The sequence below is a fragment of the Mustela putorius genome, unplaced genomic scaffold (assembly GCF_011764305.1).
Source record: "Mustela putorius furo isolate JIRA1106 unplaced genomic scaffold, ASM1176430v1.1 tig00003834_pilon_pilon_pilon, whole genome shotgun sequence".
Taxonomy (NCBI): Eukaryota; Metazoa; Chordata; class Mammalia; order Carnivora; family Mustelidae; genus Mustela; species Mustela putorius.
Window position 1 is genome coordinate 88,487,956 of NW_025421987.1, and position 15,275 is coordinate 88,503,230.

The 15,275-nt window shown below is 43.1% G+C and overlaps 1 long non-coding RNA gene across 1 annotated transcript in view; it reads right to left on the reverse strand.

Annotated features, from left to right (window-relative positions):
• Positions 1–15,275, reverse strand: part of LOC123394429 — a 45,082-nt gene that overhangs the window by 1,529 nt on the left and 28,278 nt on the right. Inside the window, exon 2 of the long non-coding RNA XR_006609188.1 lies at positions 2,258–2,363. This is a non-coding gene — a long non-coding RNA (uncharacterized LOC123394429). The remainder of the gene's footprint in view (positions 1–2,257; positions 2,364–15,275) is intronic.

A 15,275-nucleotide genomic window follows, 5' to 3' on the forward strand; every position in this document is an offset into this window, starting at 1 on the left:
TCTTCTACATCGTAACTCTGGACCCTTCTTTTGAAGATCTCTTGAGTCTTGCATTTTAAGCTCCAGTAAGTTACTCAGCTTTGTTTGTTCATCTTTCCTCAACACTTTACTCCCATATACTTTCAGGTGTAGGTCATAAAGCTCTTGACCAGAGCACAATATATATGCTCAGGAATGAGAGGGCCCTGGAAAGGAAAAACACAAGTTGCCAAATCTCTCAATTCTCAAAGTACAGTTAGAGTGCCCATTGATTGAGAGCTACCTGTTGTGTGGGTCAGAAAGAACACAGTCAAGTTTATTTAGCTCTTACTTGCTGAGAGGATACACTAGCCCTCCAATCCCAGGTAGAACTTATCTATGATACGATATGTATAATATGGCATGTTTCAAGGAAAAAAATCTCATAGATTTTTTATTAGGGTTAAAAATGAATCAGCATTATTAAATGGGGTATACCAGAAATTCACCTCCCTTTCCGTTGTTTATAAGGCAAGGAGCTTCTGGTCCACAAGAAATCTCCAGTGTTCCCAAACTGAGCTGATATAATTTCAGACAAAGACAAAAAAATAAATAAATAAATAAATAATAAAAAACAAAAAACAAAACCAAACCCTGGACATGTTCATTAGCTTCTTTGGCTTTAACATTTAGTAAATGGCCTCTTTCTGTTTGGCTTTTTGAAACTGAACATGTTTCAAAGACACACTTTGTTGGTTTTGCCATGGACATCAATTAGCCTTCTTTTGGTCACAGTGCCACCCTCTTTTCCTTTAGCAATGCCCTCACCCACCCCAGTTCCTAGACTTCTGCCAGCTCCAGGGATGGGCTTGGACCAAAGTCAATCAGAGGCTGCTTCCCTTTCAGCTGCCTAAACTAGTAATGACCTTTGCTAGATAAGCCCAGCACACTTTTGAAAAAGTTAGAGAAGAAACAGGTCTTCATTTACCCTGGTGTTCAATTACCCTGGCCACATGGCCACCACATGGAGTGTGCCTGAGCATTGCACCAAAAAATGAAGGAAGCAAAGATGAATGATGGGAAGCAGAAGTGACAATAGCTCAAAGCTCTTGGTTGCCAAACTAGAAGTAAGCTCGGTCCCCAATAATAACACCCCTTTTTTTCGCTTTAGTGTGTTTGAGATGGGCTTTTGTCACTTGCCACCAAATAATTCTATCGACTTCCCTCTCACCTCATTACTACCTAAATAGATCTCTGGGCTCCAGAAATCTCTGGCTGGGAATCATTAACCAAGCGCCAAGGAGATCATAGAGATGTGTTTGTTATAGCTACAAAATCTAAACCCAGATCTGATTCAAAGCCCAACCTCAAATCCCTCAGGCACGAATTCATGTTTAATAGCACCTACCATGTACAAAACTCTCTCAGGATCTATGGCAGCCAGATGACAGTGAGCCCCCACCGCCCTCACAAGCTGGTAAGAAAACTAAGAGAAAGACCGGGGAGGGACAGAATCTTCTGGATGGGAATCTGGGAAGACTTCATAAATGAGAATTTACTGGAGCTGGGCTTTCAAGGGACTGAACAAATCCCAGCTCATCTAGACTAGAACTCATGTTCTGTTTCCAGGTCCAACATTCAACTTAAACCCTACTGAGGTGAGTCCTAATGCTGGGCCATGCCTGGAGGAGGAGGGCTGCTTCTATTGGTCCTCCAGACCCTGCTAATGGATATGGAGGGGCCTCGTGTAGAGACTGGGGCTCAGGCCACCCAGAGGTACACTGAAGGAATCACAAGACAAGGGCTGCATGCCTGTAAATTCACCTCAGAGCATCCAGGAATTTTCAAACAGTTGGATATCACAGAATGACACAATGTCAAAACTAGCAGGGATCTCAGGAATTAATCGGCCTTCTCATTTGACAGATAAGAGATGGGAAAACGGAATCAGTCAAGAACCTGTCCTCGATCTCTCCTGCAGAGTCATTCCTGGGGACTCCGGGACTTTGACCAAATGAAAGGAGATATGGTCATTATTTCGATTCCATCCTAGCAGGAGTAGAAAGGGAGTCTGGCATTGAATTTTGATAGATGCTGCCTTTTATCTCAGATAGCTTCCTGGGCCTTGTCTTGCTTCAGCACAGTCCTTGATTTTTCCCATGGAATGAGCCTCTCCTGGGGCTGAGTCATGCAGGCCTAGAGGACTTTCACTGTTCTTTCAGCCAATGACGGTTGTTTCACTAGCTTTTTAGCCAAATGCTGTAAAATCCCCATTAAAGAGCCCCAGCTGGGAACTTACTCCTTCCTGAGCTCCATGGCGGCTCCTGGTGAAATGTGGCTGCCATCCTAGGATGGCAACTTGGGGACAAGGTCCCACTGCTTGCCAAGACACTCCTCCAGAGTCTCTAGAACATAATACATCAAAGAAATAATTATTCTAAATACAAAAAGGAAGGCAGGGTATACACCTATGGGAAGGCTTTGTGCCAAAGCACATGAAGGACCCTAGGGTAGAGTGAAGAGGGAGCTGCTTTATTTTCTAATACTCTTTACTTTCCACGATGCATTTTACCACTCACACCCATTTTCATATGACTCTTTTAAAAATCTTGTGAAGAAGGTAAAACAGAGTTATACTATCTCCATTTCGCAGATGAAGTGACAGACTCAGAGAGGGGAAGCGACCTGTCCCTTGTCCCCTATCTAAGAACCAGCAGAACCTGGGTGGTCAGAACCCAGCCTGACCCATGAGCAGCTGGCTCTTATTTTACAACATTTGTGGTCTTTCTTGTCCATGGTCAGGTGTGAGTCACCACTAGGGCTGACAAAGGATGAGAAACATGGAGCCCTTGCAAGAGTAACAAGGGAGGGAGTTGAAATGGATGGTTCCTTTGTCCTGCTTCATGAGCCACACCTCACACACAGAGCAAAGCTACTCCTTAAAAAAAAAAAAAAAAAAAAAAAAATTACTGCCTATGTTCTCCTCTAGGATTCTGATGGATTCCTGTCTCACGTTGAGGTCTTTTATCCATTTTGAGTTTATCTTTGTGTATGGTGTAAGAGAATGGTCGAGATTCATTCTTCTATATATAGCTGCCCACTTTTCCCAGCACCATTTATTGAAGAGACTGTCTTTTTTCCACTGTATATTTTTTCTTGTTTTGTCGAAGATTATTTGCCCATAGAGTTGAGGGTCCATATCTGGGCTCTCTACTCTGTTCCACTGGTCTATGTGTCTGTTTTTATGCCAGTACCCTGCTTTCTTGGTGATCACAGCTTTGTAGTAAAGCTTGAAATCAGGTAACGTGATGCCCTCAGTTTTATTTTTGTTTTTCAACATTTCCTTAATGATTCGGGGTCTCTTCTGGTTCCATACATATTTTGGATTATTTGCTCCAGCTCTTTGAAGAATACCAGTGGAATTTTGATCTGAATGGCATTAAAAGTATGGATTGCTCTAGGCAGTATAGACATTTTAATAATAGGCAGTAATCTCTTCGCTATCAGACACAGCAACTTCTTTTAAGATATGTCTCCAAAGGTAAAGGAAACAAAAGCAAAAATAAACTTTTGGGACTTCATCAAAATCAAAAGCTTCTGCACAGCAAAGGAAACTGTCAAGAAAACAAAGAGGCAACCCACGGAATGGAAGAAGATATTTGCAAATGACAGTACAGACAAAAGGTTGATATCCAGGATCTATAATGAACTCCTCAAACTCAACACACACAAAACAGACAATCATATCAAAAAATGGGCAGAAGATATGAACAGACACTTCTCCAAGGAAAACATACAAATGGCTATCAGACACATGAAAAAATGTTCATCACCGCTAGCCCTCAGGGAGATTCAACTTAAAACCACAATTGAGATACCACCTTACACCAATTAGAATGGCCAAAATTAGCAAGACAGGAAACAGGGGATGTTGGAGGGGTTGTGGAGAAAGGGGAACCCTCTTACACTGTTGGTGGGAATGCAAGTTGGTGTAGCCTCTTTGGAGAACAGTGTGGAGATTCCTCGAGAAATTAAAAATAGAACTTCCCTATGACCCTGCAATTTCACTACTGGGTATTTACCCCAAAGATACAGATGTCGTGAAAAGAAGGGCCATCTGTACCCCAATGTTTATAGCAGCAATGGCCACGGTCACCAAACTGTGGAAAGAACCAAGATGCCCTTCAATGGATGAATGGATAAGGAAGATGTGGTCCATATACACTATGTAGTATTATGCCTCCATCAGAAAGGATGAATACCCAACTTTTGTAGCAACATGGATGGGACTGGAAGAGATTATGCTGAGTGAAATAAGTCAAGCAGAGAGAGTCAATCATCATATGATTTCACTTATTTGTGGAGCATAACAAATAGCATGGAGGACATGGGGAGTTAGAGAGGAGAAGGGAGTTGAGGGAAATTGGGAGGGGAGGTGAACCATGAGAGACTATGGACTCTGAAAAACAATCTGAGGGTTTTGGAGGGGCAGGGGGTGGGAGATTGGGGTACCAGGTGGTGGGTATTATAGAGGGCACGGATTGCATGGAGCCCTGGGTGTGGTGCAAAAATAATGAATACTGTTATGCTGAAAATAAATAAAAAATAAATTAAAAAAAAATTATTTGTTTGTCAGAGAGAGAGAGCACACACAAGCATGGGGAGCAGGAGAGGGAGAAGCAGGTTCCCCACTGAGCAGGGAGCCCAATGCAGGACTCGATCCCAGAATGCTGGGATCATGACCTGAGCCAAAGGCAAATTCTTAACCGACTGAGACACCCAGATGCCCCAAAGCTATTCTTTTTTAAAATCTCTGATATTAGTAACAGGCCTGACTAGAGGAGGCAGTGTTATATAATGGAAATTAACACCAGGCATTGGATGATGAATGAATGAATGAATGAATGAATGAACGAACAAATAGACAAACAAATGAATTTACTCACATGTTAATTTAGTGCACATACATTGATTATTTTTCAGCCAGGCCCTGAAGCTGGACCAGAAGCCACACCTCGGATCTGGTCTCTGCCCCCAGGAAAACATACATCCTAGCATGGGAAGAAACAGACACACAGGCACACACCATGAGAGGAGCCAGAGTTCAGAGAGGTAGATGCACTCTAGAAGCCCAGAGGAGGAAGATGTGACATCCTTCCCGTGTGATCAAACTTGCAACCCTCTCTCCGCATGAGCTTCCCTAGGATAGCAAGGACCAACATGATTCATCTTTCCATCCCTATCAGACGTTACACTGGGAACATTCGAGATCACCAGTCAGTGCTTGCTGAATAAATTCTACTGGAAGAGTCGTGCAAGATTCTGCAGTGCAGGTGACCTAGGCCATGCGACTGAGTCTGCAAAGCCCTTATGCCACCTGTCCTACAACAAGGACCCAGCTGTCATAGCCTTCCCTGGGTTCTGTGCTCAGAATCATCTGGCCCCAGAGTCCTCTCTCACCTGCCACAGTTATCTTAGAAGGTGGAGTAAGATCAAGGCACAAGGGACATCACAGTCACGGTAGCCTGCTCATCCATCAAGGCTGGAACACTTCACCTTGAACAAGGGAGATAAGAAAATAAAATAACGCCTGACACAGCCTTATCACCTGATAATACAACCTCAGTTTTTTCCATTAAAATAACTGAGAGCCATAGTCCTGTACTTTGGCTGATAAAGAGATCACAGGAAACAAAGCTATTAATTTTTATCTCTGCTGTGCAATAGCACATTTGAGTGAATACAGTATATCCAAGCAAGAAAAATACTTTTTCTGATGGTGGAAGTTGGATATGAATTTTCCCCCCTCCCACCTTTCATTTTCTCTCACATTCTTCATCCACTAACCTCTCAGAATGTTTCAACCCAGTGGTTCTGGTTCTGCTGTAATGTTATAAAACTCTGTCCTTACTCTACCCCCATCCTAGGAGGATGGGGTTCAAATATTTAGAATACAATTAAGAGACTCTAACCAGTTAATTGCCTCTCTAGTCCTCAATATTCCCATCTGTAAAATGAGGACTCAGATAATAGGCCTCCAGGGGCACCCGAGTGACTCTTGATCTCAGCTCATGTCTTGATCTCAGGGAGCCAACAGAAAGAAAGAAAGAAAGAAAGAGAGAGAGAGAGAGAGAGAAAGAAAAAGAGAAAAGGGACAAAAGTATAGTTGGCCACCACAAGCCCCTCCAAGCTTCAAAACTTCAGGATCCCGTGATAGAAGGGACACAGGACGGGTCAGTCTGAAGACAAAGGCAGTCTTTCTAAGCATAAAGGTTGCAAGGTAGCAGCAAAACCAGGCAACCAGTCCTACTCTTGCCTAAGGAGGCCCAGCTCGGGCCTTCACCATGGGTGAGGAAGTCCCCGGGGCCCACGAGCTTGTGTACCTGGAGCCTATGTTGCCCTTCCAGGGCAAACACTGGGTACCTGGGACCCTGAAATTTCCCACACAAGTGGCTCAATGTCTGTGTCCAGGCTCTCCTGATCTCTTTCCTGGTTCTCCATCCCCACAGCCTATCACAGTCCCAGATGCTCACCCACAGGACTAGGGTGTATTCTCAGGGTAGGGGATGTGACCGAAGCTTGGCCTTCACAGTCTTCTCTTCCCTGACCTCAGAAACACTTGAGTGAAAAGTTTGCAAGACACTTGTCCCTGGTGTGCCAATGCCAGTCGATGGCAGTGTTGAGCACTGCAGAAGAATGAAGAGAGTGGGAGGGCAGGGGGTGGACCAGCAACCTCCATTTGTGCTCTTACCTGACTCTGCAGATGCTGGGTTGGTGGCTCCTGCTGGAGCACAACAGGCTGAGAAGGACTCATGTTGGGGAAGGGGTGGGGAGAAGAGCAGGTGCTCTGCGGCCACCTTTCCTGAGCAGGAGCTGTTCAACAGGACACCTCCCAGGCTGACTGGAAAACCAGCCTCCCTCCTAAACTTGCCTTGGGCCTCACCTCCGGAGGAATCTGATTTTATATTCTAAACAAGAGTCTTACTATCTCTTCCACTTGCTTTGGAATAAAGTTATCTCAGAATCAGCTTCTTTATCACTGATACCCTATCTCTTTCTAAAAAGCAAAAACAAAAAGACTGAAGAAGGCTTATAGTCAAACACCAGTGGGTTAAATACACAGACCTGCCATTGTATGAAGGAATGAAGTTAATCATGCCAGGAACGATTTTTACTAAATAGAGGAAGAAAACAGCTCTGAGCCTCCAGAATGCCAAGGCAAAAATAGAAAGTGATGTACTACCTTGTTTTTATTATGTGATCAAAAGGACAAATGCCTGTTCTTCAGAGGAGATAACCTTTCCTCAGGCAGGAAATTTGAGAAAGAGGTTTATCACCTGCAGGCTTATAGAGGAGACCAGAGACCAGATCTTCAACAGTGATTTTGCAGGCAAAATGCAGAATCATGGTTCATGCAGCCATTTATTATACTGACACTTGATAAATCTGAAGCCGTGATATTAGAAAAAAAAAATCAGAACGTCATTGCTACAGGAACCTAAGCAAATACCATTTAACTGACCAAAATAGACATGGAAACGGAACGCAGAAAAATCAAAACAATGGACTATTTAGACAAATACTTCTCAGACTTCTTCATCCCATGAAGAGAAAAATGAAATTCTTCCCCATAGGATTTGGAGGTAAAGGATCAGTCATGCCCTGTTCCACCTCTGGGGCAAGGTGAAATTTATCTTTAAAATGTATTCACTTCAACTTGCTACTTGACAGTACATTTGTGCTTATTTTAATACAAAATCAATTTCCCCAAAATCTTTGCCAAAGTTGCTATCACTATGGCTTTGAGTTTTCTTTGACATTATCAAGTGTCCCAATGTTTGGAAAACCAGTGCTGGCTTATATTCTCTCTTATCTGTTCTTTATAATAAACTGATGAGGGAGGCATTACCCATTTTAATGAATGGGGATATTGAAGAACAGAGAGATTAAGTTATTTTTCCAATAGCACATGGCTCCTAAATGCATAATATTTGAATGAAACACAGATCTCCTGTCTGGAAGGCCAGTCCCTTTTCCCAGCTTCCCTAGAGTTAATTTTATCATTCAGGAATTTATCAAGGAGTGAGCTGGACAGCCCACTAAGGTTTCTGACATTGCATTACTGAAGCACATTACGCACTGAACCACAACCCATAAGGCCACGGCTCCAGGCTTCCAGTGTCCCCTCATAGTCCACGCTGGCCTCGATAAATGTTTCCTGATTCACTGCCAGATTCCTCCCAGGGATGAGTCACCCCTGGCTTAAATTTCCCTCCATAATCAGTGCATACATCATCAGCTTCATGAGCCTGGAGCAAGAGAGAGGAGTCATTTCTTCCAGGGTCTCTCAGCAAATGTCCCAAGTGTACAACAATGATGGGAAGTCGTCTCCTCTCTGTGAGGGCAGATCGTCTATGCTGAGAGCCGCAGGACACAATGAGCAGGCTGGAAGGCCAGAAGTCTGGTGACCTGAGTCCTGGTTCTAACTCCACCACAGGAGAGTTGTGGGAAAACGACTTAACCCATTGGTGCCGGGTGTGCCAGGGAATGATAATGAGAAACAGTGAGATAATGTCTGGGAAGCCCTTTGAGCTCCTCCATGGCAAGAGGCTGCATAAACACAAGCTGTTATTACTTCTTAGTCCGCCTTAGCCAAGGACATCACAGTGAAGGTTCCTACAGAAATCTCCTCTCTCCTCACACAAGAATGGACTGCCTGGTCCTTGGGCTTCTCATCCAGCTGAAATTCACAAGCCAGCTCTGCAGGCTGTGGAAGGAGTTGACCATCAGGCTAAAGGTGAGGAGTGTCACTGAAGTGGAGAGTTAAATCTTAAAATCATAGACCATTCCAACTGAAGAGAATTGTAGCAAGTTAGCACACACCCTTTATTTAGAGAAAAAGAAGCTGAGTCCAGAAAGTTTCCTACAAAATTCTCATTCCCCGAAGGCTGGCTGGACATGGGATTGGAGCTAGGCTAAGAGGTAGAATGGGATCTGGTCTTAGACTCGACAGAACCTTCCACCTAGCAGGGAGCACAGGCACATTCATGATTTATGGGACACGTGATGTGAGCAGGACTGCAAAGCACTACCAAGACTGTGACAAAGACTGAACCAAAGGGGTCCTGCAGCCACAGGGATTTAAGGAAGTCATTTTAACTTTGAGCTGCAAAAAAATGGAAAGAATGGGAATAACCTCACTCTCCAGCATTTCTGTTATGTCTGACAGTTCCCTAATAATTCTGTGATGACTGGCTGATTTCATCCTTCTGAGAAAACAGGGGAAAAGCCTTGTGATTCTCTCTCCTGAGACTTTGAGAGCTGGAGACCCAGTCACGTCGCCCCGACCTAACTCCTGGATAGGTCACCTGGAAAAGAACTGGAGAGGTAACTATATTCTAGTCGCCAGTGGCCTGCCTCTGTACAGGTAAAAACCGGTGGTCTCTAACTTCCTCCCAACATTAAAGTCTGTATACCTACACATTTCACAAGGGATGAAGACTACCTGGAGTTGCTAGGATCAGAAAACAGTGAAAGGAGTCAGCACTTTTTTGCTTTAAACTCAGTGACCAATAAGACTTTTTTTTTTCAATTTCTTTTCAGTGTTCTACAATTCATTGTTTATCCACCACAGCCAGTACTCCATGCAATACATGCCCTCCATAATACCCACCACCAGGCTCCCCCAACCTCCCATCCCCTACCCCTCCAAAACCCTCTGTTTGATTCTCAAGGTCCACAATCTCTCATGGTTTGACTCCCCCTCCAATTTCAGCCAACTCACTTCTCCTCTTCATCTCCCAATGTCCTCCATGTTATTCCTTATGCTCCACAAGTAAGCAAAACCATATGATAATTGACTCTCTCTGCTTGACTAATTTCACTCAGCATAATCTCCTCCAGTCCCATCCATCTTGATACAAAAGTTGGGTATTCATCCTTTCTGATGGAGGCATAATACTCTGTAGTATATACAGACCATATCTTCTTTACCCATTCGTCCATTGAAGGGCATCTTGGTTCTTTACACAATTTGGCAACAGTGGCCATTGCTACTATGAACATTGGGGTACAAATGCCCCTTCTTTTCACTACATCTGTATCTTTGGGTTAAATACCTAGTAGTGCAATTGCAGGGTCATAGGATAGCTCTATTTTTAATTTCTTATGGAATCTCCACACTGTTTTCCAAAGAGGCTGTACCAACTTGCATTCCCACCAACAGTATAAGAGGGTTCCCCTTTCTCCACATCCTCTCCAACACTTTTTGTTTATTGTCTTGTTGATTTGGGCCATTCTAACTGGTGTAAGGTGGTATCTCAATGTGATTTTGATTTGAATCTCCCTGATGGCTAATGATGATGAATATTTCTTCATGTGTCTGTTAGCCATTTGTATGTCTTCTTTGGAGAAGTGTCTGTTCATGTCTTCTGCCCATTTTTTGACACGATTATCTGTTTTGTGTTGTTGGGTTTGAGGAATTCTTTATAGATCTTGGATATCAGCCCTTTGTCTGTAGTGTCCGTGGGTTGCCTCTTTGTTTTGTTGACTATTTCCTTTGCTATGCAGAAGCTTTTGATCTTGATGAAGTCCCAAAAGTTCATTTTCGCTTTTGTTTCATTTGCCTTTGGAGACATATCTTGAAAGAAGTTGCTGTGTTAATTCAAATGACTTAACATGTTTTAGTAAGAACCTCACATTATTTTATATTTTAATATCTGAAATTATACAAATAGAATGTGAATATATTCAATCCACAAAAATTCAAGTATCTAAAAACAAGCATCCCTCTGATTGTCCCTCCTGATCCCAACCCCTACTCTGGGCTAACTCCAAACCCTTCCCCTTGTCCTCACTGCACTCCTGCTCTTAGTGCTTATCATACCATTTTAACCCTTCCCTGGATGTAACTAATTATATGTGCATATAGAAATGCCTGGGTCGCTATGCATCTGCCTTCAGCTCAGGTCGTGATCCCGGAATCCCGAGATCAAGTCCCACATCGGGCTCCCCACTCAGCAGAGTCTGTTTCTCCCTATGACCTCCCCACCTCTGTCTCTTGCTCGCTCTCTCAAATAAATTAATACAATCTTTAAAGAAAAAATAAAGGAAAATGTCTCAATTCAGTTTATACTTTGTTTCTCATATAAATGGTCTAATGTTATATATATATTGTTCTACAGGTATTTTAACTTAACACCTGGTGGAAACCTAACTATGTCATCTGCCGTAGATGTACTGTCTTCCTTGATATTTCAGGTTATCACTACACACAGTTAAGCCATTTCTCTATGAATGGGCCATTGATAATCTATCTTTTTCTCAATTACAAACAATGGCACAATGAACATATTTATATGTGTCACTTTAGAAACACCCCCTACACACACACCTGCTTTATATTGCATTATAAAAGATAATTACCAAACTTGTACTGATTCACAAATGGACCAACGGTGAATGAAGAGATCAATTTTCTTACACCCTTGCTAAAACTTGATATCATCCCTCTTTTTATTTTATTTTATTTTGGGGGGGGCCAATCTGTAGAATTAAATTATTCATGTTAATTTGCATTTCAAATGGCTTTCCCTTTAAAATAGGAAATAATAAAGCGTTAATACTTAAAATGTGTCAGTCTTCTTCAGGGAAAACATGACATATTGAAAGATAAAAGTCTCTGGGGTCAAAGGGCCTGGATTGGCTTCCTAGCTCTGCCAACGACATGCTATGGGGCCTCCATCAGGTTGTTTGACTTCTCTGGGCTTCACTTCACTTTCCTGTCTGTAGAATGAGGATAAGTAGGACTTTGCCTTCATCCAGGATGGACAATGGTTATCATGAAAGTGCTTCATAAGTGGTTAGCTCTTGGGCCTACATTAGCTCTGGGCCAATATTAAATATTCCTGACTTTCATTAGGTGAATAAACTTTGCTCAGTGAGGTGTACTGTGTATTCTCAAGAATCAAGAAATCTCCTTTTACAGCTACAATAGTCCTGTCCTATATAAGAATGTGTTTAATAAAGAAGAATCAATGAAACAAGATGAAATTGGGAGGGAGACAAACCATAAGTGACTCTTAATCTCACAAAACAAACTGAGGGTTGCTGGGGGGAGGGGGTTGGGGGGAGGGGGGCTGGGCGGAAGGGGGGTGGGGTTATGGACATTGGGTTATGGACATATGTGCTTTGGTGAGTGCTATGAAGTGTGTAAACCTGGCAATTCACAGACCTGTACCCCTGGGGATAAAAATATATGTTTATAAAAAATAAAAAATTTAAAAAAAAAAAGAATGTGTTTAATCAGACTTCGTTGGCAATCAGAAAGATGGGGCTGGCTGTTGAGTTCTTGTTTATCTGTTGATTGGTTTGTTTTGATTTTTATTTGTTTGCTTTTCTCATGTTTTATTTAACAGAAGCCCACGCAAAACAAGACTTGGGGTAGCTAATGAATTGGAGGGCATCACATTACAAAACCCCAGACCTCAGGTTCACCTGTGGAAATATTCCACCCTCTTCCTAGTTCATTTCTACTGTCATGAGCACACAGCTTGTTGGAGAACAAAGTGCTCCCCAATTCAGGGAGATGGGAGATTTGATACACCTAAGACACACTCAGATTCATAATCACACCTAGGAGCACTATGGAGACACAGAGGACTTTTTTTGGGGGGGGCACTGAGCCCCATTTTCCTTTCTTAGTTGCATCCCACTCTCAATCCTCAGGGTCTGAGTAGCTGGTCCCCAGCCCAGGAGCAGAAGCACGAGACTTGGGCCTACATCAATTAGAACTTTGAGATCCCCAGCCCTAGTGATTGGCTTATATCAGAATATGAACTACCAGAAACCCCATCAGAGGGGTCCTTGGGATCTTGGCAGAGAAAGCTAAGACAGAGATCTTTTGTATTTTCCCATGGCACATGATCATGAAAGGATTTAGTCCTGGAAACTTCTGGCAGCCTTCTTGAGGGAAAAGAGAGTCTCAAAATGGAGGTGATATCAAGGAAGAGGACCTTAGTGATAGAGAGGGTGAAACCAGATCCTACTAATGTTGCCAAAACAAGATGTTCTCCTGATTAGCTCAGTTATACAAGCTAATACATGCCTCCTTCAGACATACACTTTTTTTTTTCCCCCTCCTAAACCTGATGTTCTGTCATTTGTAGTAACTGGCACTAGTGAAACCATATGCACACCTTCATGCTTAATGCTTCTTTCTGTACATGGAAGGCAGTGTGATATCATGACAGAAGCCCAGGCCTGGAAAGTAGGGAATCTAGGTCTGTCACTGGTTTTGTCTCTTTGGGCTACAATCTCCATAGCTGTAAATTGAGAGAGGTGGGCAAATAAACTCGGGACACCTTCCGGCCCTGAAACTCTCTAAATCTGTAAACCTGCAACTCTTGGTGCTCCTGTGACCACTGGAAGCTGAGACTATCAAATGCTGACTCTTTGAAGCCTTCCATTCATTGTGTTAAAGGAGAGCTTAAGTGGCCACGAATGGAGAGGACCTGAAGAACATAAAACAATTAGGTTCTCTGTATCTCCACCAGAATTGGCTCCAGAAGAGGCTCAGGCTTTGCAAAACCACAGAATATTCTTCCCTCTGGGTTCCTTGGGAAAAGCTCTCAGGGCAATGGAGGGTGTTTCCTGCTATTCATGGCTTGCCAGTGGGAACAGCCAAAAAGGAGAAGAGGTCACATGGCCAGGCCTCCTTCTGGCACGGGATGTTCTGGGCCACCAATGGCTGGGCCAGGAAGAGGAATGCCCGATCCCCTACTAAGGCTTCCTATGAAAGATGGGTCCCAGAGTTGCCAACACAGAATATGCAATAGTCTCTATAAATGTTCCTATAAAACAGGATTGATATTCAACAATAGTTGGTTGTCTGTACTATAGAAAGTATCATGCTAAGCATTTGCATCGTCTTCCTTTTTCTAAACCTCACAACCACCCTACTGCACCCTGATATCACTGGCAGCTTATAGCTACAGAAGCTGAAGCTCAAAGAGGTGAAGCTGAGGTGACTTACCTCTGTCCCACAGCCACAGAGCCACAGTTCATTTCACCGACTGAGGACAAGATAAGGGCTTTCATGCCTGCTCTAACCTCACCTTCTGCTATCCTTCTACCATAAACAGGACCTACAAACACATGGGCCAGAGCATGTGTTCTGGTCCCTGCCCTTCTCACAGCTGCCTTTGTAAACACTCTGAGACAGAGTGTTCTGGCTGTTTGTGTTCATGTCCCTTCTTTGACTGAACTGTGAGTTCTTCAGGGCCTGTGTGATCCTGCTGGTGGTTCCCATAGTTCCTTGTATGAAATAGGAATGAGAAAAGCAGCCTTTGTCTCTAGCCAGCCATTGACCCCAGAGGGAAGATTGGACCCAGCCAAGGGCCACAAATTGGATTCACTTAGGGAGCAGGCAGGCAATGGAAACAAGAAATTCCAAGCCAGGTATGAGACAGTAGGGAGTGGTAGGAGACTGAGGGGACAAAACGTGCAGGATCTGCCTAAGGCGTTTGGTTCCCAAAAGTTCAGAGACTGTACAGCCAAAAAAACATGCAGCCTGGGCCCCAGAGCCAACAGTTATAGTACCTACTATGACTTCACCTTGACTGTTCAGCTTGGCGTGGAACTGATGTGCATCTTGCCCACACTGTCTTCTAAGTCTTCAGCAGTCTTCTAAGATGGAGACTATGGCTGAGAGCTTTCATACATGGTTCTCATTTAACACAGTGTGTGGTAGACAGTGAATATTTAATAAATGCTTGCAAAGAAACTTGAAAAAAATCAAATTAAGCTTTATTCAAACCATTATAAGCCTCACCAAGCCAACACTCTACAAAGAAGTCTATTAAATCCATTTCCACTGGTCTAGGAACGAGAATATTGATTATAGTGTTTGGGTGGGGAACCACCCATACCAGGTTTCTAGTTGTGCCATAATACTTAGAGGAGTCCTTTAGGACAATAAAAATTATTCATTGAGGGGTACCCATACTCTAAAATGCAATTAGATATGCAGTTCATGGTTCTATAGGACATCCAAATCCATCATCCTTTCATTGAACAATTACAGGACTAGAACCATAATGGTGAAAAAAACAGACACAGTGCCTTCCTTCATGGAACTTATAGTCCTGAAATCAGCTAATCACATAACTAAATGTAAATTCACAATGTGACAAATGCTGAGAAGTATACAGCATTTTCAAAGGCCTGGCCTGGGAGAATCAAGGAAGTGATACATGACCTGGCTAAAGAGGGAAAGAAACAGAATATGCAAAGGCCCTGTGAAAGAAATGTGGCAAAGA